Genomic DNA, 27,863 nt, shown 5'->3' with positions numbered 1-27,863 from the left:
AATATTCCTTTATTTTTTGGGGTAAAAAACTGTTCTGTTTTCCTTTTATTTTTCATTGTCAAAAGAATCCCTTGGTAAACTATTCAAAACAATGGAATTTAACTAAAAATAAATCTTGAATTTTTAGTTTTATTTTACTCATTTAGTATATATTTTTATTATAAAATTATAAATATTGTGTCTGTGTCTGTGTGTGTGCGTCAATCAATTCAGTCCGGGTGAAACATGACAACGCCTGAGACCGTGTACAAAGCGGATACGGACTTTTGTGATTTGAATTAAACAAAGCCTCTGGAAGAAGACTCTCTCCTTACCGTTCTCCTTTGTCCGTCACCGCGTAAAAGTTGGAAACTGTCTGTTTCCACAACAAGTCCGTTGTTAGTGCTGTGAGCCACAAATCCGTAAACATCCCCATCGTTTCCTCCTTACACTACACCGGGTCTTGCTGCATAGGCTGGTGTAGCATTAGCCCGGAGTGCTAACAGCTGATGTGTGTAAACAATGGGTCCGTGGCTCCAAGCAGTGACTCCCAACACGATCGGCCGCAGAAAAAGGAGAGCAGTTTGGGTGTCTAGTAGTGCAGTCAGCATTTACATATATGGCAATAACATATAATATATATTCTATATTAAACAGCAGTGTTGTTTTAGCTGTTAGATAGTTGGAGAGGGAGGAGCTCACATTCTAGGAGGTGTGTTAGGTGACGTCACCTGCCAACGTGGGCAAAATCCAACTGTCTCATTTAAAGCTGACTTTGTTTTTACAAAATGTGAAATAACAAGGGAGGGAGGAAACGTAACCTTTTCAACTGTGGCTCTCTGAATGAGGCTAAAGGGATGTGTATCACTGTAGCAAAACCATTATAAAGTGATATTTTTTTTCATCATACCTCCCCTTTAATGTACTTTAGATTTTTTTTTGTTTTATTTGAAGGGCTATTATAAATGAAAAACTTTTGTGCTTTTTTTTGAAAAGCAAAGGCTACTGGAACATTTTAAAAATGTCATAATATTCAATAAACATTTACTTTCTTTAAAAAACATGTCTAAAAATGTATTCTAGGCTATGTATGCACTATTTAAAAAAAAAAATAAAAAAAAAAAATAAAAAGTGAACAACTTAAGAACGGCATTCGATATTTGGTTTTTATATTTTATTCGGCTTCGGCCTCAAATTTTAATTTCAGTGCAATTCCTATTATATATAATCTACATTGCATTCAGAAAGCATCCATAGTGCTTCAGCTTTTCCCAGTTTAATGTAACAGCCTTACTCCTTAATTATTTTTTTCTTTTAAATTCTACACAAAACACCCCATAATAAAATTCTGAAGAAAAATTTATTACATTGTAAACATTTTTTTAAAGATTAGAATTAAAACTGAAATTGCATGTTCATAAGTATCTTTGGCAGTAATTACAGCATCAGTTTTATTTTAATTTTAATTCAGTGCTCTTTCTTGGGACACCGATCTTTTTTTGCATCACCTCTCCATTCCATCAGGTTGGATGGAGAGAGTTGGTGCACACTACAGCCGTTTTAAGATCTGTGCAGAAATGTTGACTCTGATTCCAAGTTTGAGCTCTGGCGTGGTCATTCCAATACTTTCACAGAGTTGTCCTGAAGCCTCTCCTTTGATATCTTGGCTGTGTGCTTTTAGTTGTCCTGCTGAAAGATTAACTATTGCCCCAGTCTGAGGTCAGGAGTGCTCTAGTTCAGTTTTCATCCAGGGTCTTTACCTTGCTGCATTCATCTGCCCCTTCCCTGACTAGTCTCCCAATTTTTGCTGCTAAAAAACATCCAACAACACGATGATGCCACCACCATGGTTCACTGTAGGGCTGCTGTTGGCCTGGGTTCCCCCCAATGTTACGTCTTGCATATATAGCAAAGAGTTCAATATTTGTCTCATCAGTGCAGAGAATTCTGTTTTTCGTGGTCAAAATTTTCTTCGAGGGGTTTTTTGTAAAAATCCAAATGGGATGTCATGTGCCTTTTACTAAATAGTTGGTTGTGTGGGACCATTGTACCATAAAAAGCTAGATTAGAGGATTGGTGCAGAGATGGTTGTCTTCTCTCCGTAGAGGAAAAAAGGAGCTGTGACACTGACAGTGAGCATTGGTTTCACCTGACTAAGGTTCTTCTCCCTTCATCGCTCAGTTTAGACGACTGTCCAGCTCCAGTAGGAGTCCTAGTGGTGTCCATCATCTTCCATTTATGGATGAGGCAGACCACTGTGCTCAATAACACCTTAAAAGTAGCAGAAATATTTCTGAAGCCTTGCCCAGATTTGCCAAGATCATAGACCGGATTGTAGACTTCATAGACAGAATTGTTTCAGACAGTTCCTTTGACTCCATGTTTGGTTTGCTCTATTTGAAAACATTCTTTGTTTCCTGTAAACATCGGCCATTGTCTACTCTAAACCATTGTCATTGCCATAGTAGATTAATTTATTAATTTATGATTATTTTTTTTAAAAGGAAATCCATTTACCTGTCAGTAAATTTAAATGTAGATGAACACTAATGCGGTTCATGCAAGTGACTGGTCAGCTTATCATTTCAATAGTTGGCAACTAGTCAACTATTTTAAGAACTTGTTTGTTTGAGCTCTATGTTGCAGAGAGATGTGCGTAGGTGGATAACTAACATGTCAATGTCTTTTTTTCTCTGTTTTGTTCTTTATTTTTAAGCTGCCATTGCTTAGTTTTAGTTGTGATTAATTAAACAAAACTGTATCATTATGTCATTGTCGAGACAAAACTGCAGTGTATTGACCCCGACTGTAATGTGATAACGGTTACACTGACATTTATTTTTACCAGAGGTTCAAAGACGTCAGACAGCAATTTGTCTAAAACATTTGCCCTGTAAGCGTCCCAACTATGACACATCCAAACATGCCATGAACCTAATATTTGATCTAAGGAGTGAAGAAGAGATACTAATAAAGCTTAAGTTAGTTTGCTTGTTCATTTTGAACTTGCAAAAAACTAATTTCTATAATTTTGTAGTCAACTGCTAATTGCCTGACATTGTTTCAGACTTGAAGGACAAGTCACTATAGTTTTACTGCGACAATGGGGAAAAAATTAATGCTGATTGATTAACCTTAATCGTATTGATATTGAGGTTTTCACTACTGCGATAATCTAACCTCAGATGTGGAGGGGTTTTTTTTCCGTCCATCATTTGAGTGATTATGGATGTCCTGATACAAAATTTATGTGGAAAACACAGAATTTTGAAAAAAATGAAATAAAACGCATATGCATTTAAATGTATAAAATATTTTTAAAAATCGTAAATCGAATTGCAATATCTGTCAGAAAAATTGCAGTTAAGTTTTTTGACAAAATCGTGCAGCCCTAGAAATATTACTTCTGCTCATTTGAGGATTAAAGCTGTGAACTAAATTTGCATAGTTGTGGAATGGATGATTGATTGCTGTTGATAGCGTGAAATACATTTCACCACATATTTGCATCCATGATCTTTGATAGCCTTGGAGCATAAGTTAACGGAAGCTCTCACAGAAGCTTGATCGAGGCTGATTGAGGTTGCAATAACTTTCTGCGGTAACTCCTGAAAGATATATTATTTTTTCAAGTATGTATCCATGATGTAGTTTGTAAATATAGCTTTTAATAGAAATATGTGTTTTTTAATTTAACATTTCAATAAGTATTGAAATCTAATTGAAATGTAATGTACAAGGTTATAAAGTTCTTATATGTGATTAAGTTGTAAGTGTTGACTTTACTAAGATGTATGTGTTTTGAACATTTATAAGAATGTATTTTATGTTGTGTTAAATATTTTTGTATTGTATGAATTACATGAAATATAGTAATGTGTAATGTTGAAAATAATAGTACAAAGGTACATGAGGGATAGGAATAAACATTTTCAAGTTAATACAGATCACCAATATTTCTTTTAAAATTTTCTCAAATTCTTTCCAGGATATACCCATTTCTGTCTTATTGTATAGGCTTTACATAAAATTATTTTTTAGTAGTCAAATAATTAATTATTTTTTTTTTATTACTTTTTTCATCTTATTACGTATAGAACAGATTTAAGTGACAAAACAATCCTTTTGAGCTCTTTTTATTGCACAAAAACCTACAAGAATCTAACAACTAAATTTCACATCATGCTTTAAATAGGGCTGTGTTAAAGAATTGATTAATTGATTTGATTTAGATTTTTCTTTGAATGGCCTGATACTGATTCATTAAATCCTAAAATCAAATATTTAATTTGTATTTTCTATCTTTTTTTTCTTTTCTACTATTTATAGCATTAGATCTCTTCCATATTTAAGTAAAATTGGCATTGTGAATGAAATATCTATAACTGAATCAAATGTATAATTTGATCATGAATCAAATTGAGCCATTTTCAATCAACTCAAATGGATTTGGTAAATCTGAATTAATACCCAGTTCTCCTTTTGAATATTTTTTAGGGATGCACTGAATATTCGGCCACTGAATATATTCGGCCGAATATTGTATAAAAAGCCAATGGGAAAAATTCAACTCGCCCGTTTAAAGCTGACTTTTACAAAATGTGAAACAACAAGGGAGGGAGGAAACGGAACTTTTTCAACTCTGTCCCTCTGAATGAGGCTAAAGGGTATATCACTGTATCAAAACCATTATAAAGTGATTTTTTTCATCATATCTCCCCTTTAATGCACTTCAGCTTTTTTTTTTTTTAGTTTTATTTGAAGGTCTAATATAAATGAAAAACTTTTTTTGAAAAGCAAAGGCTACTGGAATATTTAAAAAAAAAGGTCATAATATTCAATAAACATTTACTTTCTTTAAACAACATGTCTAAAAATGTATTCTAGGGTATTTATGCACTATTTAAAAAATGTAAAAAAACAACCTCATTCGATATTTGGTATTCGGCCAAGCTTTTATATTTTATTCGGCTTCGGCCTCAAATTTTCTTTTCGGTGCATATTTTTAACTTATTAAATAAAGAACTCATAGGCAACATTGTCACAACCTCACTTCTAAATTAAGGTAAAATTGACCAATAACTTGAAAAGTACAGCACAGCTTAAATGTTACATCTTTTGGCTATGACGATGTACAATGCATGTCGATACGTTATGTCCAATATCTGTTAGGGGCTTGTTCCAACCACATTAAGCGCACCGCACAGTGCTCTTTCTTTGTTCCGTGTGTGGTGGTCCCACACTTTAGACACTGTCTTTTTCCTTTTTGGTGAACTTTCATCACTAATTTGGCCATGCTTCTTTGGGTAACCATAGCAACAGTTTAATAGTAGAAGTAAGGGCAGTGGCGCTTCTAGGAAAAAAGTCTGGGCAGAACGCAGCCCGCCAGTGTGAAAATGAGATCCAGTAAGTAAGTTATAAGCGATGCATTGACTAATTTTCTGAATCAGATTAAATCAACAAATTGTTTCAGGCCTAATGTAATTACTGACATGCTAAATGCTTCAGAAGTGGAAAGGGTTCACTCAAATCTTGTGGGATTGCATGTGACTGACCAGTCTTGCAAGATTTTGTAGCACAAGATTTTGCATTATGATACATTTGTTAATGTCCAGTAACTCTTGCTACATTTAACCAGCATTTTAATGGGAAATATGGTGAAAATGTGTGATCTTCTTTCATTACATGTAGCTGTGGATATATTCTGTCATATAGCTATTTCCGTCAATTCTGTGATTTCTATCGACATTCTGTAATCACAGAAAATTACAGATGCTATTAATATAAAAAAATGAGTAACTGGCATAATCAGACACCCTATAGTTTTCACAGAGCGGTGCACAAGTATGATCAAACTGGTGCTCACTGAAATGAACCTATGTTGCTTTTTCTTTCTAACCATTTATCACCACAAGTGACTTTACTCAGGAGCCAACTCTCATTTGCTATTCCATTGGCCAATCCCGACAAGCATTCAGTGCAATCCGACACAAAATCATTCTCCATTTGCCTTCAGCTGTTGTTTGATTTGAGCCGATTCAAGCCTATAAATGCTGAGCATTTTTTCCTTGCACCTCTATTTTGTGTGAAGTGTCTATTTTTGTTTGACTTGTATGTCAAATAAAGTACGTGGATCTGAAATCTATTTGGCGTTATCAATCAATCAAATAAAAACTTTATTTATATAGAGTAAGACTTTTCATACATGGAAATAAAGCACAAAGTGCTGTACATAATAAAATCAGAGACTTTAGACTATCTACCTTTGTATTTGAGAAACATACAATATTTGTTGCTTGTTTTATTTTGTGTACATAGTTTCTTGAGATTTACATTTTATCTGCAGTGGATATATTAAACTATATACACCTTTTCCAGTTTTACTGAAAATTATTCAGTTTATTGTGTCATTGCTCTATGAAATGAAAGCATAGAACAAATAAGCAATTTGATTGGAAAAAGAAATCATGGAATCCGTGAACAATAATGTTCACCTGATGCTCAGGAGGGTCTGGCACCACAGTGTGTTCCAACACTGCTTTTATGCAGACAGAGGGGGTTGGAAGTAATCAAGAAAAGTTGGAACACCTGTCGAAATGAGTAGCACCAGCTTTCAAGGCTGATTCAACCTTTATTGCTGCACAACAGCTTTACATTGTTAACACATTTTGTGTTCCTTGAAAAAGGCCTATTTGTATAATTCTGAAATGTACATTATTTTTCAGTTTTGGGTAACAAACCTTTTTTTTTACCTCTGGCTGTTCAGTACTATTTCAAGCTATTCATTGGATTAGCACGACTTGAATTACAATAAATAAATGGAAAAATTAGGGTGTTCTAAAACTTTTGACTGGTAGTGTATATTCCTGTATCCTTTTAAGGGCAAAGTGAATGTTGAATGTCGAGTACGTTTAAGCAGTGCAGTCGGCAGCGAGTGGAAAATAACATCTTTAGACTGCCTGCCTGCACTGGGACTTTCCCTTCTGAATATGTGGCAGCACGGTTGCTGTTCTTAAAGCTACAGAGTACTCTGTTTAGACTTCAGGCTTGCTCATCTTTCTTCTTTTCATTTTGCCCATGAAAAGCCGAAATTTAAAGATAAATAAAAAGTAGCAGAGCATACATTTGAAGTTGGTCTGAGGCTAAAGATAATGTATAATTCAGACTGTTTTTCCTAAGAGGCCAATCTGGGATGAGGATTTCACAGCTACACAGTATGTAGACCTTTGAAGTTGTTGAATGTTGTTCAATCACAAACATTGCCTTTTATTCTTTACCATCTGTATATTTGTGGAGTTGTATTGGTGCTTGTGTCACTCAATCTGCCTGCAATAAATCTTTTTATAGCAGCAGCCAGCGGTGTAATCTCTGCCATGGATATAGGGCAGAATTTCACTCCCAACCACTACTTATGCAAAGCCACAAGCATCCCTTCAATACTTGTTTTAAAATGTACGAAGCAAAAGTTTGTCTATAATACTGTCATACTCTTTGAGGAATTTATTGTGTGCCCCCTTTTGTTGTGTAAATACAATTAAGATTGTAGTAAGATATACAATAACAAACTTAATAAAATCTGGTAGAAAAAATAATATGTGATCAAAGTTGCCTCATATTTTAATTTCAGGAATATTACTGAAAACACAACGCAGCAGAGTGTCTTATGCTTTAGATAACGCAATTTGTTTTTGTGTACCAAATTTAATGTAATTCTCAATTTTCAGAGTACTTAAAATTTTTATAGATTTTTATTTATTTTCGTGATGTGCAAAACCTCTACAAAATTGCATATGCGTTTAACCAGACACCATCAAGCCATAACGACTATAAAAAGTCTACTGTATTAGGAAGAAAAGAGGGAGCCAACATTTGGGGCCAACCTTTTGCGGTCTATCCCTAATGCAGGATTTAATTCAAGGAGGATTTATGTATTTTTTCAAATCACTATATTTCCCAAAATGTGTTTATTATTGCTTCCAATAAATATTTATTCAAGCATACTTTTTATCGGTATACTTTTTTCAGTTGATTTATATGACCTCAAATTTCCCCTACAACAGTAATTGAATGGATCTCCCATCATGCCATGCTACTACATATCATATCATTAAGTTAATGCATTTATTTGAAGATGCTCTCAGGGCAAAAATGACAAACTATGATGCTATTTGCTTTCATTGGAATAAATCTCATGACCTTGATATGTGAATACATTTTTTGCGGGAGCCTATCATTTGCTTTGATATGTATTGTGTTGGTCATGTTTCACTGCCCAGTATGTTTAAAAACCCTTCCTTAGCAGAAAGATACAGATTCATGGTCTATTTAAAGCCACAGCTATTCTATTATGAATGTTTTCTGTGCTTAATAATTAATCAAAGAGAAGCTAAATTTGGTGGCTGCGTTAGTCAAGCCATTGGAGCTTTTGAACCATTAATACATGGATGTTTATGGATCCATAAGGGTTGTTAACCAGCATGTTGTGGATGTTTTTTGGCACCAGTCAACTTAAATCTAAGTTGTGTGTCATCATGCAGTTCTGCAGAAAGTCAGGTCATGCACAACATGCAGGACTGGAGATGTACAATAAGTTGTAAACTTAACTAAGTTTTGTGACGTTAATGCACAGTGCAGACTGTGGCTCTGTATGAAGAACTGATTCTACCATGTTTAGCAATAACTTTGACCACTTATCACTTGAAATAAAACACATTTATGTGCTCTATCCTCTTGTCAGCTTAAAACATTCATAGAAATTAATGAAATGGCCTCATTGTTAGTCTGCTGTAATACAACACAGATTCAAACACACCATTACGCGCAATTTCAATGTGACACATAGGGCAAAATGACTTGCCGAGTTATGGCCGCTCTTGACCTTATAGCAGTAAAATCTGTGGATCCTTCTAGTTTTCCTTCTTTTCCAACTGCCTCTATTCAAAATCAATGGGAGAGATGCTCTGTTTATTACAAATGACTCCACAACCTGTGGCGTAAAGCAAATTGCACGAATTACAATTGTGAATGGGTCTATGCATGGTTCACTTATTTGTGCTGTCTTACTCTCATAGCCCCGTCATGCATTTCGTAACCAAGCAAAAAGTGCAGTCATCACTTGCGTTTGGAAGATCAAAGCTCTCTGCTGCAGGCCATGTTATGATTTGCTCTCCTTTCTTTTACGGCTACTTTGTTATAGTAGTTCATATGCACTTAAACAGTGACGTCATATAGCATGTCCACTTTTACATATTTAGATGGTTGTATAGTCTTTCTCTATGCAGGTGTACTCAGCGATAGTTGGAGCTATTTTTCCAGGTCCATTTGTTTTTTCTGTAGTTTCACAATGCTTCAACCCGTGCACATCCTCTTCCTGTATACAGGCAGCTTTAAATTTAGCATGAAACAGAAACAATTCTGTGAGGTGCTTGTGTACTATTGAAGCATGTTAAACAGGAGCAGAGAGACACTGACGGCCAAGGTCTACAAAATAGAGGAGAAGGCTGAAATAGCATGTCACGGTGACGAGGATCGTGTGGGATACAGTGAGACACTCTCATGAACAGAAAGCTGGATTTACTGTCCATGGCAGGTGCTTTGACTACACACACACACAGTATGCATCCATATTGTCTGATACAATTTTGGTCAAAGCATATTGTATGTTTTTTTAAGCAAATTGGTGTTGGTGAGAAATGAAAACAGACTGCTATATACAAGGCTCAGTATTTGTGTGGAAACTATGTGTGTCAGCTGGAGTTCTTTTTTAAATGGTTCCATTTTATAGGCTTAGAATTGTGTGGGTGAGCGGATCGCCGCAGGCTCTCGCATTCAACATAGTCGACTACTTCTGTGGTGTTAGAGCATGTGCAGGTGTTTATGTATCATGTGCTGCTACCCCTCCATTTCCAATATTCACACTGCTCTGTCTCTTGCTGCAACCATGGCAACAGCAGATGACAAATTGCAGAACGGTGGAAAGGCTCAGTTTGGATGTGGAGCTGAATGGCAGATGGAACAGAAAACACACAGTGACCATGTTTACATGAGCGCTTTAATTCCCTTTTAATTCAGAATATAAATGTAATCCTTGTAAATACTTCCGGCTCTATTCTCCCATGCACGTAAGTCCAAAAAACCACGCAGCGCCGCTGTTTTTGGCTGCACGCTATTCTCCCCCTGTACTTAAGTCAGCCGCTGCGCACCTCCATCCCAGTTACGCACTGTGGGTGAAGCGGCCCTGAAGTGTGGGTGTTCCCATTCAAATTGGCCTTTACGCGCATTCTCCGGTGTGCTTAAGTCCTCTTCCTCTTATGCGCTTTTAACCCGGGAATAAGTGCAGCACCCCGATAAGATGAAACATTGTTATGCACTGGAAATATGGACTTAGTTACATTTGAAGTCACACTGACTTGTGCGTCAGCAGCAGCTGAGTGATCACAGCTGCTGCTGCGCGATTAATTAAATCTCTGACAGACGCAGACTTCTGTCCACGTTGGTCACAGTGATTCAACTATTTTCATACTATGTCCAATGTAAAGTCACAGTTTGATCAACTGCAGAGTGAAACGAGCTGTCATATGCGGATGAGGATTGACCACACATTTTAATGAGGCTCAGCTCAGGTCGCTTTACACAATTGATATTTAAAACTGTGTACATGGAAGCCAATAGTTGTTTCACTGCAAATATCCCTCTGTATTAAAGCAGGACGCTCTGCAGCCGGGTTATTTCCTCATATCTCCAGCGCATCTAACTCAGTCACGCTTTACAGCGATGATAATGATGATGATCAAGGAGAGAGATTTTAACTGTGACTCGGACAGAAGAATGCGGCCAATCCTCAGTCACACTGCAATAATCTGCTCAATGATCTGATCAAATCAACCTGTTAGATTTTTTATCAATGAAGGCATTTCAAATTAAAAGTGAACTTTAGAATTTTTACAGATTTCAATGACATTTACAAGCGTTGGGAAAACTCTGTTTTGCGATTTCTAGACAGCCAAAAAAATGACATCACCGCCTCCTGTCCTTCAACCCGCCTTCATTCAGACGGAGAATACGCGTAGGAGAGAAGCGCGTAACTGCAGGCACGCAAAAAAGCGCTCATGTCCAGATGGGAGAATAGACCCCTTAAATCAGAATGAAAATGGCCATTTCAAATTAAGTTGCTGGTTTATTCTGATTTTAATTCAGAATGGAATAACTCCTCGTTCTTGTATACCTTTAATTCCTCTTGAAATTAGTTCTGGTCGTTCTGCACATGCTTGTCAGTGTTTTCCATGTAAACCTCAATTTGAAATTACTATTTCCATATAAACACGAAGCAGAATACTTTAATTCTGAATTATTTAATTCCAAATAATTAATTACAATAAAAAAAAAATGTAATTGTGAACAATGAAAACGTTTACCGATCTTCTCTTACTGTGTAATTCTTTTGTTTGGATCATGTTGGTTCTGCTATGAGGTTACCTAGTGAAAGGTTTTGCTGTTCATGTATAGCTATGACAATGATGACTGCTTACGGCTTTCTTGCTCACATTTGTGGACCAATGGCCCCATCATAAATCCTCCAAAAGTAGACGCTCAATATGTAGATTTGTGCACAAGAGACTATAGCTCATGTCTTGCCATTTGTTACATATTCTAAATTTTGCCTTAGAGACAGATAAGGGCGTTGACGGACTAGATCAATATGTCTACACTGCAATATAATCAAAGCTTTTAATGTAGAAATTTATATTGTGCCTTTTTTTAAAAAAATGTCTTTAGATGTATTTGCGATTTAAGTGTTAAAGTCCCTAGTTCTGATTTGGATTCATGGCAAGGCTTAACACCCAGACATTTGTTGGCATTTGCTTACTTAAAATAATCCATAGTCTCTAACAATGGTTAAAAAAAGGAGCGCTTTACCAGTACATTTTTATGCTTTGTTTAAAAACAAGATTAATTTACTCAGTATACGTTGTTACTCAACAACGTGGAATGGATATCAGTAGTGTGTACCATTTTATGTGACAAGAAAGAAGGATGGGTGTGAACTGAGCTTTGTTTTTTTTTTTTCCTGGAGCATCAGTATCCGTGTTGCAAAATACGACATTGACAGACCCACACTGACTCCGATGTGCAGGTTTATTTTGAAAGGAACGGCTGTTCTGACATGCATGATACTGGCATGTTTGGATTAACATCTGACATCAGAAATGTAAAGGGATGGTTTTGGAATACCAGGTCTTTCATTTTCAAGCTATTCTTCAAAATTTGCTTAGTTGTGGCGATTAATTACATAACCTACTCAGAGCTTCCTCTAGCCGAGTTTCCTTCCCAGATTTTGCAAATGCAGCAGTTCTTGCTCTCTCTGCTACAAAAACAAATGCTAATTCCACTTGTGCATTTGTAAAGCTCGATAATATTAAGCACGGCACAAAGACATGATCAAATAACCAGTGTCCTGGTTTTACTGAATTTTTGGTGGAATTTTTAAAATAGAGATTGTTAAATTGGAACTATCTCTCTATATCAGGAAAATATGATATTTTTTTTCTTATATCTAAAGGATGTTTTTGGTTTAGTATGCTAAGATGAGATAAATGACCTAACATACTCACCACTCCATGACCATTTGTGTGATACTTAGTAATTTGTGTCATTCTATGGGCCTTATTCAACATTTTTTTAAATAAATCTCTGTAAGGATTGTGTGTTTTTAGCCATTGGTAATTTGCCTCTTCATTGCACAACAACAATCTTGTTCATCATTACTTGAGCTTAGCAGTGTAAATGACACTATACAACTAAAGATTTGTTGGTTACTTTTTGTTATATATGTTAAAGTTCATCAGCAAATTAAAAAATCTGTTTTTTAACAGCTTTCCGATAAACGCATCCGCGATTCAGGTTTAAAGCAGAATTTTAGAAAGCATCTCTTGCCTGTGAAGATTTTACCATCGTCCAGAGAGCTTGTTACCTTGACAACAGCAGAGGATTCGTGCAAAGGGAGCTGAGTGAGTGAGCATATGAGCTGAGCTCGCCATGGCATGGCTGTGCCGAACAAACAAGCTCTGTCGGTAACTGTGTCACGAGTGCTGCTGCTGCCTTCTCATTGCACCAATCATCCCCTGTGGCCCCCTCCTCCTCGCCCTCTGCTTTCATTTGATATCAGGCTTTTATTTATCTGTTGTTCAGCTGGTATCCATCTCTTATAGCAAACCCCCTGAACCTTCTTTATATCTTTGTGCATTCTAACTACATGGGATTTCCTTTACAACTTTTCATTTGCTTATTTTTGGCCCATCCTTAGAATATTTTTTGATATTTTATCTCATACTGCTCTGCTTATATGCTAGCTTGTACAGGTTAAGGTACCAGTGTTCCATCTGTGTTGGACATTGATGTTGGAGATTTGCAGGACACAAGTGCCCAATCACTCCCTTCAGAAATCAGTCTTTATTAATAATATAGATGTTTTTGAAGAGGAGAGAGAGGTAGGATGGTCATCTTCTCTCTTTCCTCCCCATTTCCCACCCTCTTCCCCCCAGCCGTCTCCCCCACACCCTCCAGTGTCAGTTTTCTTCTCCAGTGTTTGCACATAGAGAAGCAGATGACTGAATCTAATTAGTGAAGATATTACAATAAGGCCTGATACCTGATGCTTTGACATGCTGCAGGCTGAACCCAGGCTGTGATATTGAGCTGCTGTTGCTTCCTATTGTTTGTTTGGTTTTGTGCACAAACTTAATATAGGGGTAGGTTTATCATTGACATCACTGTACTGACCTTACTGAGGCTCTCTAGTGACAGCGATACCACCAGATTTTATCAGCACTGTTGGCAAACATATGGAGCACTGTAAAATGTCCTTTTAAACACATGGTAAATTACCATTAACGGATCAAATGTAGCTCCAGTTAAATGGGCAGGTTTCAGCTCACCATTAAGATCATTTAATAGGTTATTAAATTATTAAAGTTGCATTCTCTTCATCTTTGTTTATCATCGTAGTATCTCTGAAGTTTGGGGAGAATCAATCATGTACCACATATAGTTGTTTGAATGCATTATAGGTCCCTGATTTAGTGATCTTTCTACTATATGGTTTCTACTGGCTTAAATTAAAGCAGAATATTATTTTTGTTTTTCTTCTCAAATGCAGGCAACTGATAGACACCAACGGCAAGTTATTTTAACCTTTAATGCCTGGTACTATGGTATTATTCCTTGGCGAAACTATGCAACTTTACCCATAGATGTTAATAGGGTATGACATTTTGCCTTGTGGAAATGTAATTGCGGGTATCTAAAATGAACAATACAGATATTTGTAATTGAGAGAAGTTGAAGATATCTTGAACTGAAATTTTTACCATTTGAAATGGCATTTTAGATGTTTTTAACCTCTGCCGAGTCAAAATGGCAAGTCTCTAATGAACTGTGTGCTGCACCCCAAAATGTGAAGTCCATCAAAAGGCGCACACCATTACTAAAGCTGTGGCATACCACATTGGTTCCTTTATCTTGAGAGCAAGCTGGCTTTTTATTATTGCTCTTTAACTGTTATATTTTAATTGCACAGTGGTTTATATTTTATTATTAGTGAAGGACCTTATTTTTTTCAACATTTATTCAGTGTTGATATTGTGCAGATGACTAATGATAAAGATAAGAGTTGTACTTTTTGTAGGCTGTTTTTCAGAAAAAATATTTAGATGTATATGGCTATCACCATTTTGTCATAACAATATGAACACTATTCTTTTTGATGTTCGCTGATATAGGACCTCTGATATTCTGTAATCGCAGAAAAACGGATGGAAAATACAGAATTCCCTTACTGAAATGGCAATGTTATATATTTTTTTTTATTCGTTTAACTTCATTTTTTAAACAATATCAAGTGGAAATTGCAGGATGGCAATGAATATACACTCACTCAAAAAATATCCCACATTTACACGCAATTTGTTTTTGTAAACGGGTAGTCAGAGAGACCAAAATGTTAATTCTTCTGCAAAATCTAACATAGTTTGATGCAAAATAATGGACTTACTCTTCTGAAATGGAAATATCTATATGACATAGACTTGCAGCACCTGCTGCACCGACCTGTTACTGATTGATTGCTATCGGAATCCTTTTTGGCTTATTATGGCTACAACCCTTTTGACAAATAGACAAACACATTTGGTTCCTGTGTATGGACTCTTGAGTTAAGCCTAGGATAGGTTTCCTTGCATGATGTTTACAAGGCCTGTGACATGAAATCAGATAAGCATTAGGGCTGTCAGTGGAGGTCACCTTTCAGCAACCTCTGATCTGTTCGCGGATTGGGTCGCCAGATAGCAAAAGCTAACAGAAAAGGTGCACTTCAGCCTGAGAGGGCACAGGTATGTTTGCATTTAAAGGTTGAGGACTTATATATAAAAAAAAATGACAGTCAGTCAAGATGGTGCAATGGTATCTCTTCTGTATTTCAAAGCAAAATTAGCAGAGTAACTCTCAGGTAATTTTAATCTCCCCAGTTACATAATGACATGTCATCTTTCGATTCAATTTTAATCCATATTTCAGTTTTATTTGTTGCTGATGATTATTTTCTTACGCTGTTTGCTGGAATAATTCTCTCCCAATAAAGCTCATCTAATTTTCAACCAGTTTATCAGGCTGTTACAACCTTACTACAACCTTCCTTGTCTAGTCTAGTCTTGCTAGCCTAAAATGGGACATCTGACATGTTGATGTACTGTAGCTATTATAACAATTTTGTAATGACAAATATTCAGCAATATGACAGCTGTTGTGCTGGAACCAAATGTTTGAGCATTTTTATTGCAATACTTCTTGTATTTAGTGTCATATTGCAATTTACACACAATTTTGTTTAAATAAAAAATCAATAACAACAATATTGTTATTCCCGTTTCTGGAAGTAAATTCTGTAAAATGGTCGTATAACCAAGACAACCTAGGTCTTCTTGAACTTGTCTCTTCATTAGGCGGGATAGGCTGTTGTCTTTGGGGTCATGAACTAAACAACGTATAAAAGGTGAATTAATGACATTGTCATAAACCTTGTAATTTGTGTATTGTGAAAATGTCATTTAATTTCAGCATTTTATAGTGTTTAGTGAAAACAGAGACATTTCAAGTATAGCTCTTGTGAATGTTTGTGTTCTGTAAATTCCTTTTCTACTTTTAGCTTCATCCACAGTAATTTTGGATGTGCTCCCAATGTTGTGGTAGCACAGTCATGCTTTGTTTGTATTCAGGCATTCATAAAAGGCATTTGTTTTTTCATGGCGTTTTCAAAACATTGCTGGAAAATGTTGTGCTGAGCTTCCTTGTGGGATTATTACAATCTGTCAATCCTGGGCTTCAAGCTGGGAAAGCCCCACAGGTTCCACTCCAGTACAAATACAAAAGCGCATCAAACAGTCATCCTCCTTACAACTCATGCTATACAAGTGAGGTCTGGCCTTAATCCTGTCTTCCGCTCCCACCTGCTACCCAGTTGTGCTAAAGCTAACAACTAGCTGTCCCTCACTAGTAGCCCTTAAGCCTGATTTAAGGTTCTGCGATGCCTTGACGGGTAGTCAACTAGGGCTGTGATTGGTCAGCTCCAAATCGGCTTTAGCACGTGAAGCACCGCCAAACGGAGTCAATCACAGACAAAAGGTGTGTCTTTACTGTTATTATCGCTACTACTGCCTCGTCCGTCTAACTACCGTGTACAGTATCTTTACAGCGCTGTCCCGCTCCAACTCCCCGCGTCCCGGGGCCGTGGACCCGGTTACCTCGCTGCTCCCTCTCCGCTCTAAGGCGAGGTCGGGGCTTCCTCATTCCCGGCGTGACTGTTGCCCAGAGCAGTCGACAGTCCGCTCGATACACTTATATACTTTGTAGGGATGCACCGAATATATTCCGCTGAATATTGCAAAAAAGCCACATTCGGCCTTCGGTGGAGTGAGTTAAAAGCAAGGCCGAATAGTAGTGTATGACTCAATCAAACAACGTGCAGTGATTTAGAGTCAGAAAAGTGTGTGCGTGTTGCTGCAGAACCAGAGCAGAAGGAGCAGCTCTTCCTTTCCACACACTAACACAGGCAGACTCTCTCCTTTCCGCTTACCGCTCTCCGTCGTACGTCACCGCATAAAAGTTGGAAGCTGTCTAATTTAACCACCAAGTCCGTAGTTAGCGCTGTGAGCCACAAATCTGTAAACATCCCCATCGTTTCCCCCTCAGTTCACAAGGGATGTCGGGTCTCGCTGCATAGGCTGGTATAGCATTAGCACGGAGTGCTAACAGCTGATATGTGTGAACGATGGGAGAGTTTTTAACTCATTCACTGCTAGCCCTTTTCAGAGCAGCCAACTCCATATTGCCAGGCATTTTAGATGATTTTAACATAATGTAACGTAACGTAACGTAACGTAACATAACCCACAGAATATTTTGTACTATGACAATCTGAAACCAGATTTTGAAAGATTAGACTTTTTACTTTCATCAGAAAAAATAATTTTATTTCTAGCTTGTTTCATTCTTCCGTAATCAGCAGTTGAATAAAGGCAAGTGTCACACAAATCGCCAGTTTGTGACAAAAAGCTGAGAAAAACTGCTTTTTCTGATAAAACCTCTTAGTGAATTTGAAGCAATTATTTTTTTTTTGCTTAAGTGACTCCTCAACATTAAGTTCCTACTATAAAACTATAAAAACAACACTGAGACCGGGCTTTTGATGGCAAAATTATTATTATTTTGCTAAAAATGATCCGATCCGTGACTAAAAACCATGATACAATCCGAACCGTGAGTTTTTTTGATCCGTTGCACCATTCCAACGGAAGTGTCCGGATTCAGGTGAAGCAGAGATGTCATCTCGCTTGGCCCGATCTGACCCCACTTTTGGAAGAATTATCGATGCTGGAGCCGCTTTCACACTGCTCTCCTATTGACACAGTACATGGAGGAGGTGCCCTTCCCGCGCTTGGGCTGGTTGCATTGCCTCTAACTGACACGCCCCCAGCATTCCAGAGCAGAGAGAAGTTTTTGTTTTTTCATGATTTTGAAACCTAATTTTATATACTTAGATTTTTTGTGAAACTCATAACACAAATTTATTTCTGCTTTACATGCACTTTAAGTATCCTCGCTTCATGACAAGACGATATTCTCTTTATATAATGTGACATCCGCATTAGGCATATTGATATAAGTCATTCTCGTGCAGTAGTATTTAAGACTTGGTTTACACTAAAAGCTCTTGTATAAATGGAGATATATAAGGGAATTGGACTGGTCCTTTGAGGTGAAACATGACATTCTGCATACCTTTTTATAATCAAAGATGGCAAGGAATGTGAAACTGCATCAGTAATTAATGCATAATTGTGTTTTCATTTTGTTTTTCAGGAATCTGTGGACTGCTGAGCTCTGTTTTTTTCCCGTTGGATTTTAACCCACTGACTTTCTCCCATAGCCATGGAATCGGTACGTTAACTTTTGTTTTTTTGTTTAAATGTGACCATCAAGCTGATGTGGTGTCTTTTTTGCATTTAGCTTTTGAACACACAATTTCTAAAAAAGGGTTTTTGATCACTTGTGTATTCCCACAGTGTTGATTGTGTATGTGTGATGCATTCACTGGGATTTGTTATGGCATCAATAATGTTTAAATGTGTGTTTTGTCATCTTGATATTATTCACAACCTACATATTGTAATGTGCAGATTTTATCCATGTGTTAATGCTGTTAGTGAATGTGCCTCTGTCTATACATATGGACGCTATTAAGGTTTTTGTGTGTGCAGCAGATACTTGTACCAACAGGCATTCTGAAAGAGCTGCAGCACGTAGCTACATCCACTGGAATGCATGTATTAAGAATAGGACTTGTGCATGCCTAGCCTCTGCTTTTGGTCCTTGTTTTTTAGTGTGCGCGCGTGTGCTTTTGCATATACCCATAAAGTAAGTCATAGCTTCTAATTTTCAGAGCTATCTTGTATTGAATAAGCTCATGTTTGATTTTAAATAGTCATGCAACAGTACACCTCCCTGCATAACCACTTCGGCAGTAAGGTCCTAACAACTTCTATTCTTTTGGTTCACACAGCTGATTGCTCATTCTTAGGTCACAAAATTGACTTAGCGCTTCACTCTGACCTTTCTGGAAATTTTTGCTTAATTTTACATGTGAATCGTAACACTTTTTGCATGAATTGAATTCTTGTTTTTTAATTGAGAATTAATAGCTGTATACTGTCCATTTTTGACCACTTCAAAGATTTTTGCACAAACATTTAAATAAATGAAAAATAAAACGTATCAAATTAGTTACAGGATTAGGTCTGAGAGGCCATCTCTCTCCTTATTTGTGTGTCCTTTCTCCCATTAGCCCCTTTCATGCATTCGCCTGGGATTTGAAAAAGCCACTCATGTTTACCTTGCTGAGGTGCCTATATCTGCTTACTGTCTGTGGAAAACAAGGGAACCGATCACAAAAGTTATTATAGTGGTATAGTGCCAAGGGTAGAATGCATGCTGTGCTGTAATATCTGTGCTTGTTAGTTTGCTGTGTGAGCTAGACGTACACACACACACTGCCACTCTCCTCCATCCACCTCATGTGATGCCAGTCACATGGTTTCCTGGCAAGTAGCTCTGTAAATCAATTCAGACTTTTATTTTTTACTGCTTTAAACCCTCCATCTGTTCTCCATGGTCAGCCAAACCGCTCCTGTTGATTGCTTATCATTCTTTCACTCTGCCTTTGTCTATCTTGGTACTATCTCCTCTAAGCTACATGTAGCTTGTACCGCGGCTGACCGAATGTTATTGTTCTGCAACCAGCTTACGTATACTGTCAAGATATTATAGGGAACAACTATCATGCGTTTGCCCTTTTCAAAATGTATTTGGTGATCTGATGAACAAACAATTGGCTGTGATTGTGACACAAGTCGTAGTGATATTAAAAAACGTTGGCCAAAATTGTAACTGGTGATGTGGTAATGGTATTATATAGCAGTCCCATTAGTTGTAACAAATACAAATGTATTGGAAAGTGTTTTTTTTTTTCTTCTGCTGCCCATATTATTGTTAATTAATATGTATCTGTGGATGCAGGGCTTGCTACATAATGTTGTAGTGTCTGCTGCGTGTGGTTTTTTTTTATTGTTATTAGCCACCCAGCATTTTCACAAGCCACAATTTGATTATTGGTCATGGTCTAAAGGAGTACAATTTGTATATGGTGTGCTAAATTTACATCACTACCATTATTCCAATGAAGTGCATGTAGTCATCATGATAGTTGTTCCATTGTTTTGTCACATTGCGTTTTGTTTGTTTTATTTGCCTGTTGATGTTGATAATATAATTACTCAGCCAACCTAAATTGTTAGTGAGAGTGACTCTGCAAATGCATTTGACAGGTTGTCACTAATAATGTGACCAACTTGTTTAGCACCAGAAATTACAATACCTGCTTGTTGAATAGTTTGTACCTACAGTCATTTGCAATGCATCTACATCAAAGTGTGGACACCTAATTTATACTGTATGATTAAAGATGAATTGATATGTGTCATGATTCAGCATTTTTGCACTGTGCGTCATTATCACATGTCATAGATGGACTGTCCTTATGAATGCCTGCCCTTCTCTTAATGCTGTTAATAATGTGAGGAACGCCAAAATGGTTGTTTCATTTGAGCAGAGGACAGGACAGGAGAGATGAATGATTTGGTGCAGAGGAATAGTTACCTTTCTTGGCATCACCTTCCACCTTGCAGTTCTTTTTTCTCCTCTTTTTTCTCCAAAGCAGGGCTTGTTCCTCAGTGGGGATTAGTGTGAGCAGCAGCTCTGAACCGGGAAGTGGGCCCTGCCAGTCACATTACATAAATCCCCCCCCCCCGCTACTGCGGCTCGGCTTGGCCGGACTGGAGAGGCGACCATAGAGGCTTTGTTTTCCCCAACCTTCCCTTTTCCTCCCCATGTTGCTCCTCCACCTCCCCCAGCTGCAGGCAGCATACTGACGACTTATAGAAGGAGTCTGTGTGCAGGGAACAGGCAAAGCACTGTACATGGAGTGGGGAGAGATGTGTTAATAGTGAGCTGAGTGGCAGAGAGCTTGCATCTTAAGCTGAGGAATTTTGGGTCTGCAGTGGGTCATATACGTAGTTGCTTGGAGATTGAAGCAAGTAAACACTTGGCATTATTGTCTTTTTTTCTCATGCAACGTGGTTCTACATCTGCATGTCCATTGGATGCACTGGAGAGGGTTGGAGTTCAGGTGTGAAATTTAGGATGTTGGGAAATTTTGGGTTCCCACAGACCTTATATACAATAAAAATGAAAACACAAAGTTGAAACTCTGGAATGCTGATTTGTAATTTCTTGTTTACAACTGACGCTCATTAACAGATTAATAACTGTTACCTAAGATTTAAATGTACTATTTAGAATCGGAGGCGTGTGTGTGCCTGTCCCTGCTTGACATTTAAAGTATTTGCAACTGCGCATTAATAACAGTCATATGGACACAGCTATTCTAGTTTTACAGCATAATTCGACTGCAGTACTTTTTATTAAGTAGAATAAGACATATACTGCAATCTTGCAGGAAAGAGGTCTGCAATCACAAGCTGTCAGACAGTGACAGTAACAGATTTTGAATGACCCATTCAAAGGGGCCCTGACAAAAAAAACCAAACTGTATGGCTTTATTTTTGTACTCGATAGCACAAGCATTATCAATCACAGAATATTGAGATTATGAAGATAGAAACAATGTGGACTCAGAGCAGAAGGTCAACATAATAATTCTCCACCAACTTAACATGGAAGTGAGCGGAAGTCATGAACACGTGTAAGTTATTTTTTTATTGCAAAACATTTGGCCTTCGGTTTTGTTAGTGAAATGCAAGGCAGAATAGTAGCGTGCGTCGCATGACGCACTCAAACAACGTGCAGTGATTTTGAGTCAGAAAAGTGTGTGCGCGTTGCTGCAGGAGCACAGCAGCCGCTCCTCCTTTCCACACAAAAACACAGCCAGACTCTCTCCTTACCGCTCTCTGTTGTCCGTCACCATGTAAACCGTCCTATTCCACAACCGAGTCCGTTGTTAGTGCTGTGAGCCACGAATCCATGAACATCCCCATCGTTTCCTCCTTACACTACACCGGGTCATGCTGCACAGACTGGTGTAGCATTAGCACGGAGTGCTAGCAGCTGATGTGTGTAAACAATGGGTCCGTGGCTCCAAGCAGTGACTCCCAACACTATCGGCAGCATAAAAAGTAGTGCAGTTTGCATTTACATATATGGCAATAAAGTATAATATATATTCTATATTAAACAGCAGTGTTGTTTTAGCTGTTTAGCTAGGAGGCGTGTTAGGTGACGTCACCTGCCAACGTGGGCAAAATCCATCTGTCTCGTTTGGAGCTGACTTTTTACAAAATGTGGAATAACGAGGGAGGGAGGAAACAGAACTTTTTCAACTGTGGCCATCTGAATGAGGCTAAAGGATGTATATCACTGTAGCAAAGCCATTATAAAGTACATTTTTCATCATACCTCCCTTTAATACACTTTAGCTTTTTTTTGGAATGCATGTTTTGTTTTATTCGAAGGTCTAATATAAATGTTGTGCTAAGACTACTGGAATATTTAAAAAATGTTATAATGTTCAATAAACATTTACTTTCTTTAAAAAAAACATGTTTAAAAATTTATTCTAGGCTGTTCATGCACAATTTAAAAAATTAGTGAAAAACTTAACAACCTCATTCGATATTTGGTATTTGGCCAAGCGAAAGCTAAGTCGAAAACCGAAACACCGAATGCCAGTTAGTATCATTCCATTTATGGCTATAAATGTTTCTCCGTGCCTCGTCTGCCGGCAACGTTTAGTTCGAGTTGTGACTTGCGATCATAGATCATCTTACAGCTGAAACTTTGCAAGTTAATATGGCAAAACAGGGGTAAATCAACATAGTTTGCCTTGTTGTCACGAGTCAGTGCAGCCGCAGCCATCAGAGGCGTAGCTCACTACTTCTCCTTTTGCATAATTTTTAATTGTTAAGTTATGTTTGATTTGAATATTTGTATTGTTTAGATAGTTGGTTTAGTGTTTTTAGTGTTTTGTTAATATAAAAAATGTATTTATACTGTATTTTGTATTGTTTTATTTATACATTTATAATGTTTTATTTAGAACTATTTATTTTGTATTTTTCATTTATTTTGTGTGCCATATTGTTAAAAATGTTCAAAAATAAACGGATTGATGTTCATCGATAAGGAGTATCGATAAGAGTAATAGTATCAATAAATCCTTAACGATACCCATCCCTAACTATGAATGGCAGTCCAGAGAGGCCATACTGTGATATTTTTTCCATATCATATTGTTGCATCGCCCTTTAATCAAATTGGGCCATGAGAGTATTGGAAGAGTGATTTTGATTTGGTGATTGCATATTTCTGGGTTGTTGAAGGTGTTTTTTTTTTAATTTTTAAATACACATGCTTGGGTTTGTTTATATCACCATTTGCTCTCTCTCATTCTTGACACAAACACACACAGTTACCCAACTGGCAGTATGCCACTGTCAGCATGATGGCAGTGGGAGGCCAGCGTGTTCAGTGTAGCAAAGGTTCAGATCAGTTAGCTTTCTGTGAAGAAGGTAGGCGTGAGAAAGTGGACAGAGCACATTGAATTAGCAGCTGATTTATTGACAGAAACTTTCTGCATTCAGGTCTTAGCCTGCTGTTTACTGATCGGCCAGCCGATATTTTTTTGCGTTTTTTTTAACATGAGTTGTTATCGGCCGATGCGGGCTGCTGTGTTCGCCGATCTGCTTTATTTACAGAGAGCAGAAAAATGTTTTGCTTGTTTTTGTTATACATCACCTGTTTTTAATATTTGTTGAATCTGTTTTACTTGTCGTTCTACCTCACCTTTGTTAATTTCAATAAATGTTCCTTTTTTAAAAATGGAGACTCGTAGCATTTGTTATCATCATTGTGTCATTTTTATGATGTAAATTGAGCGAGCAAAAGGGATATCAGCTCAAGAAAATTGGCAGTCCGTATCGGTCATCGGCTAAGGCTGATTTCAAAGAAAATCGGCCCTAAAAAAATCCATATCGGTCGATCCCTTCTTTTCACCATTATGTTGATTGTTTTGTCATTTTATATAGCTTTAGGTATGGATGTTGTCTCTACCACTACCCTGTCCGCCTCACATGAATGGCGTTCTGCACGGCTAAATCCTTCCAACTTTAAAATCACATGTAGACCAAAAATCTCTTTACAGTCTCGAGTACGGTATTTTAGTATGCCGTCACATTTTTCTTTGCTTTTCTAACTTCCCTGGCACTGATTTCTACCAACTACAAGATGTTTGTACATGGTTGTTAGACAAACCTAAGCCTTCTGCTGTTTTATGGTGTTGATGCTATGTAACATGTTGTGCTTTTGGGGTTTTACTTTTTACCAAGTAAGCTGGTAGAAATTAAAGTAACAAAATGAAAGTTCTCTTGTTGAAGTATAGATGCTTCTATCACCTTTGTGTATGTATTTAGGATCTCTATTGGTTGGATGCAAATGTATTATTTAAAAATCAGGTTTTAGTTGATTCTTGTCAACCACTTCCAGGTACAACGCCTGCATTTCTGGTTTGGATTTCTGAATTTGGAGATTTGCTGCTCTTACTGCGTCAGCCATGAACTAAGTTCCCATCAAAGAGTAACTGCTCCACCAAGACTGTGTTTAGATGTAACGGCTAATTTTAGAGCCGCTTGGCCCTTGTCCAAGGTGGGGGAAGATAAGATAATATTGAAGTAGCCCTCTCTTTTTACAGTTTGGTTTTGTTTGGCCATTGAATATTTCTCATTCTGTATCTGTAGATGCCATATGCAAATAGAAATGGTTGGTGTTGTTGATACTGTTGGCAAATACAAATCCTATTTATGTTTTCCAGCCCTCAATGCATCTCTGAGTGCTCTAAGAATTTTAAGCACGATGATGCATAATCTTATCCACGTGTCTACTACAAATGTTTGGAGGGTTAGGGTAACTTGAGATTAACCTTTATTTAGATTGTGTTTTATTTTTGTGAGTAACTGCTGATGTGACCCACCAATGATAATCATAGATTGCCAGTTGGTTTGAAAAATATGTTTAAAACTTTGAGTTTGTCTTGGAGCTTGCCCTCTTGCTGGGAATGTGTTGTGTTGAATTCCCTTTTTTTCAAAAGATGGTTTAAAACCAAGCAAAATGTTATCAACTGTTGAAAGACTGCAGGCAGGATACGTAGAGTAGGGAAACTAAGGCCGAACACTGAAAGGAATGATTATGCCAATTATTAGTGCCATTGCATGTATGGCTCTGAATGTGTACTAATACCACTAAGATTTAAAATGCATAAATTAATATTGATGTTTCAAAGAATAAAGCAATCAAAATCCAAAATCAATCTGTGCATGCTGCTTTATACCACATCCAAGTAATGGTTTTTATAATGCGGATACAGTAAAGTCACAATGAAATGCAGACTATCTGAATAGATCTCTGTGAAATGTGTGCTGACTGACTCTAGAGCCTAATTTATGCTTTTAACTCATAGTTTACATTATTTGGAAGTGTGCCACAGTGTGGGGCTCTGCAAATGGAAATTTAACTTCATTGTTTTCATTTCGTACTTCATCTCAACCTCTGCTTAGAAGATGTTTTAGTGCTTATACAGTATATGTTCAGAAACATCCACACGCAGACACATTGTCTCATATTCAGACACTATGGGCTGGATGCAGTTTTGGTTCACGTCATCACAACGTCCTGTTTTAGCCAGCTCGTTTCAATTAAAAAAATTGTTTTGGCTGAAAACCGAAAATCCGGTTTTGTGCCATTTTCGGCCGAAGATATTCAGTGGCCGAATCTTCGGCCCATCACTAAGATTTCCACTCAGTTTTTTTCCAACACGATAAAGATAATTAACATAAATGTAGTATTTTTATATGATTTCTTCTGGCTGCAACTTGATTTTCACCCATTTAAAAGCCTTCGTGCAATCCCATACAAACAAGCATGTGAAACATAGATGTACATTTGGCTCACTTAGCACATAGAGCAAAGCTGTCCCTGTCTGGCCCCGCTATCCTGTCCCTTTCAAAGCCACAAAGCAGTAACCTTGGTTTCAAGTAGCTATACTCTGTTGGAAAGCCAACACCTCTCTAGGGAGGGGCTGACCTTGTTGTCTGACATACTGTAAGTCTGCACGCCTTTTTGTAACTCGTTCTGTCTTTTTAACTTGCTTTCACTTCAAAATCAGCTGTTTGAACAAGTGTCAACTTTACTTTTGCAAATATTAAGGCCGTTTTGTAGTAGAATGGGCTGCTTTATTGTGTTGTTGAAATACAAAGACAAAACTGTTGTAGAGGTTCAGCACAGATTTGCCTGCTTTCTACCAGGTGTTCCTTCATAACACAACCTGTTCTCTCAGTGGTAACATGTGCTTTTAGTGAGGGTGTGTGTGGCAGTGTAGAGTATTGTCTCACAGTAATGTCCCCTCTCTTTATGCCTTTGCCTTTGATTTCCTGCAGCTGTCTGGCTGCATACAATACAAGGATAGGTCCTGACATGTCTCTATTTTACTCGAGACTTAAAGCCGAGGAGGTTTTAAAAATGGGAATTTTTAATGTTTGTTTGAAGTAGTATTTATATGCGTTACGTGGTGCTTCCGAAATGTGGTATATTGATGGAATTGCAGCAATGTCTAAAAGAACTCTCCAGTCTTTTTACTCTAACAGTATTCACAAATGTACAGAATAAAATACGTCATTTTATTCATTGTAGCTTACATGTGCACACTGCAATCACACTTTGTAATCATCAGCATGTTTATTTGAATTATGCAAGATTAAGTGCTTAATCTTTCAGCTCACCTACGTATTTCCTTACAGCCAGGACAGTATCTATTGGTTCACTTTACATCGGCCTCTGTGTCCACATTTTTGCTACAGATCGATAACTTCTCTGCCCCTAGAACTTTACACTGTGAACAAAGTTACCTTAATAGAAACTTGGTTTTATGGATAGGATTGGTGAATATGACTGAGGATTTGTCTTGTTTAATGAACCTTGTATATCTTCTAGTTGTTAACGCTCTGTTGTGGTGTGTTAAAATGCTAGTGCTGCTTCTTTTTATTTTGAGAAATAGTTGTGTTTTTTAGGCTTGAGCGGTAATACGGTAATACCGTATACCACGGGGTCATAAAAATAGCAACGATATCAGTTTCAATACAGTCATTAAAAAAATAAATAAATGCAACGCACTTCCCCTTGACTACACAGGGTCTGACACACACACACACACACACACACACATACACACACAGAGAGGTGTCAGAGAGAGAGTGAGAACAGACGCATGTAAACCAAGATAAGCTTATTCAAGGTGAATTAATTCTATAGTCTGGAAGTGGAGTGATGGTTCGCTCAGTGTGGCAGAAAAGCCACTAAGAGCGTTCAGAATATACCGGTCAGGGAGGTTCAGTTTTGGTTTCAAAATGGAGCGGAGAGAGGATTCTATGAATTGCAGTTTTAACTCCTTGAATGAGCCTACATTCTAGGGGTGTAAATCACCGGCTTAATCACGATATGATACAATGTTGATATGTTTGGATGACTATACGATGTTTGTCGATATCACAAAGTCAGTCACGATACAATTTCAATTCGATTCACAAGCCTGCGATCGATATGTGATGTCCTATGCCCATCTCACACAATCATTTACATGTATATCAACTCACAAAAAACAACTGATCACCAATTTTTTTTAAAGCCTTACCAGCCGATACCGATTTTGGCCGATC

General features: G+C 37.5%; 1 protein-coding gene across 1 annotated transcript in view; it reads left to right on the top strand.

The window, feature by feature from the left end:
• Positions 1–27,863, top strand: part of ankrd11 (ankyrin repeat domain 11) — a 124,370-nt gene that overhangs the window by 14,397 nt on the left and 82,110 nt on the right. The window contains exon 2 of the mRNA XM_028443111.1: positions 18,391–18,468. The gene's annotated coding sequence lies outside the window, so the exon portion shown is untranslated. The remainder of the gene's footprint in view (positions 1–18,390; positions 18,469–27,863) is intronic.

The sequence above is a fragment of the Gouania willdenowi genome, chromosome 3 (assembly GCF_900634775.1).
Source record: "Gouania willdenowi chromosome 3, fGouWil2.1, whole genome shotgun sequence".
Classification (NCBI taxonomy): Eukaryota; Metazoa; Chordata; class Actinopteri; order Blenniiformes; family Gobiesocidae; genus Gouania; species Gouania willdenowi.
This window is presented reverse-complemented; position numbering and strand designations above follow the sequence as displayed.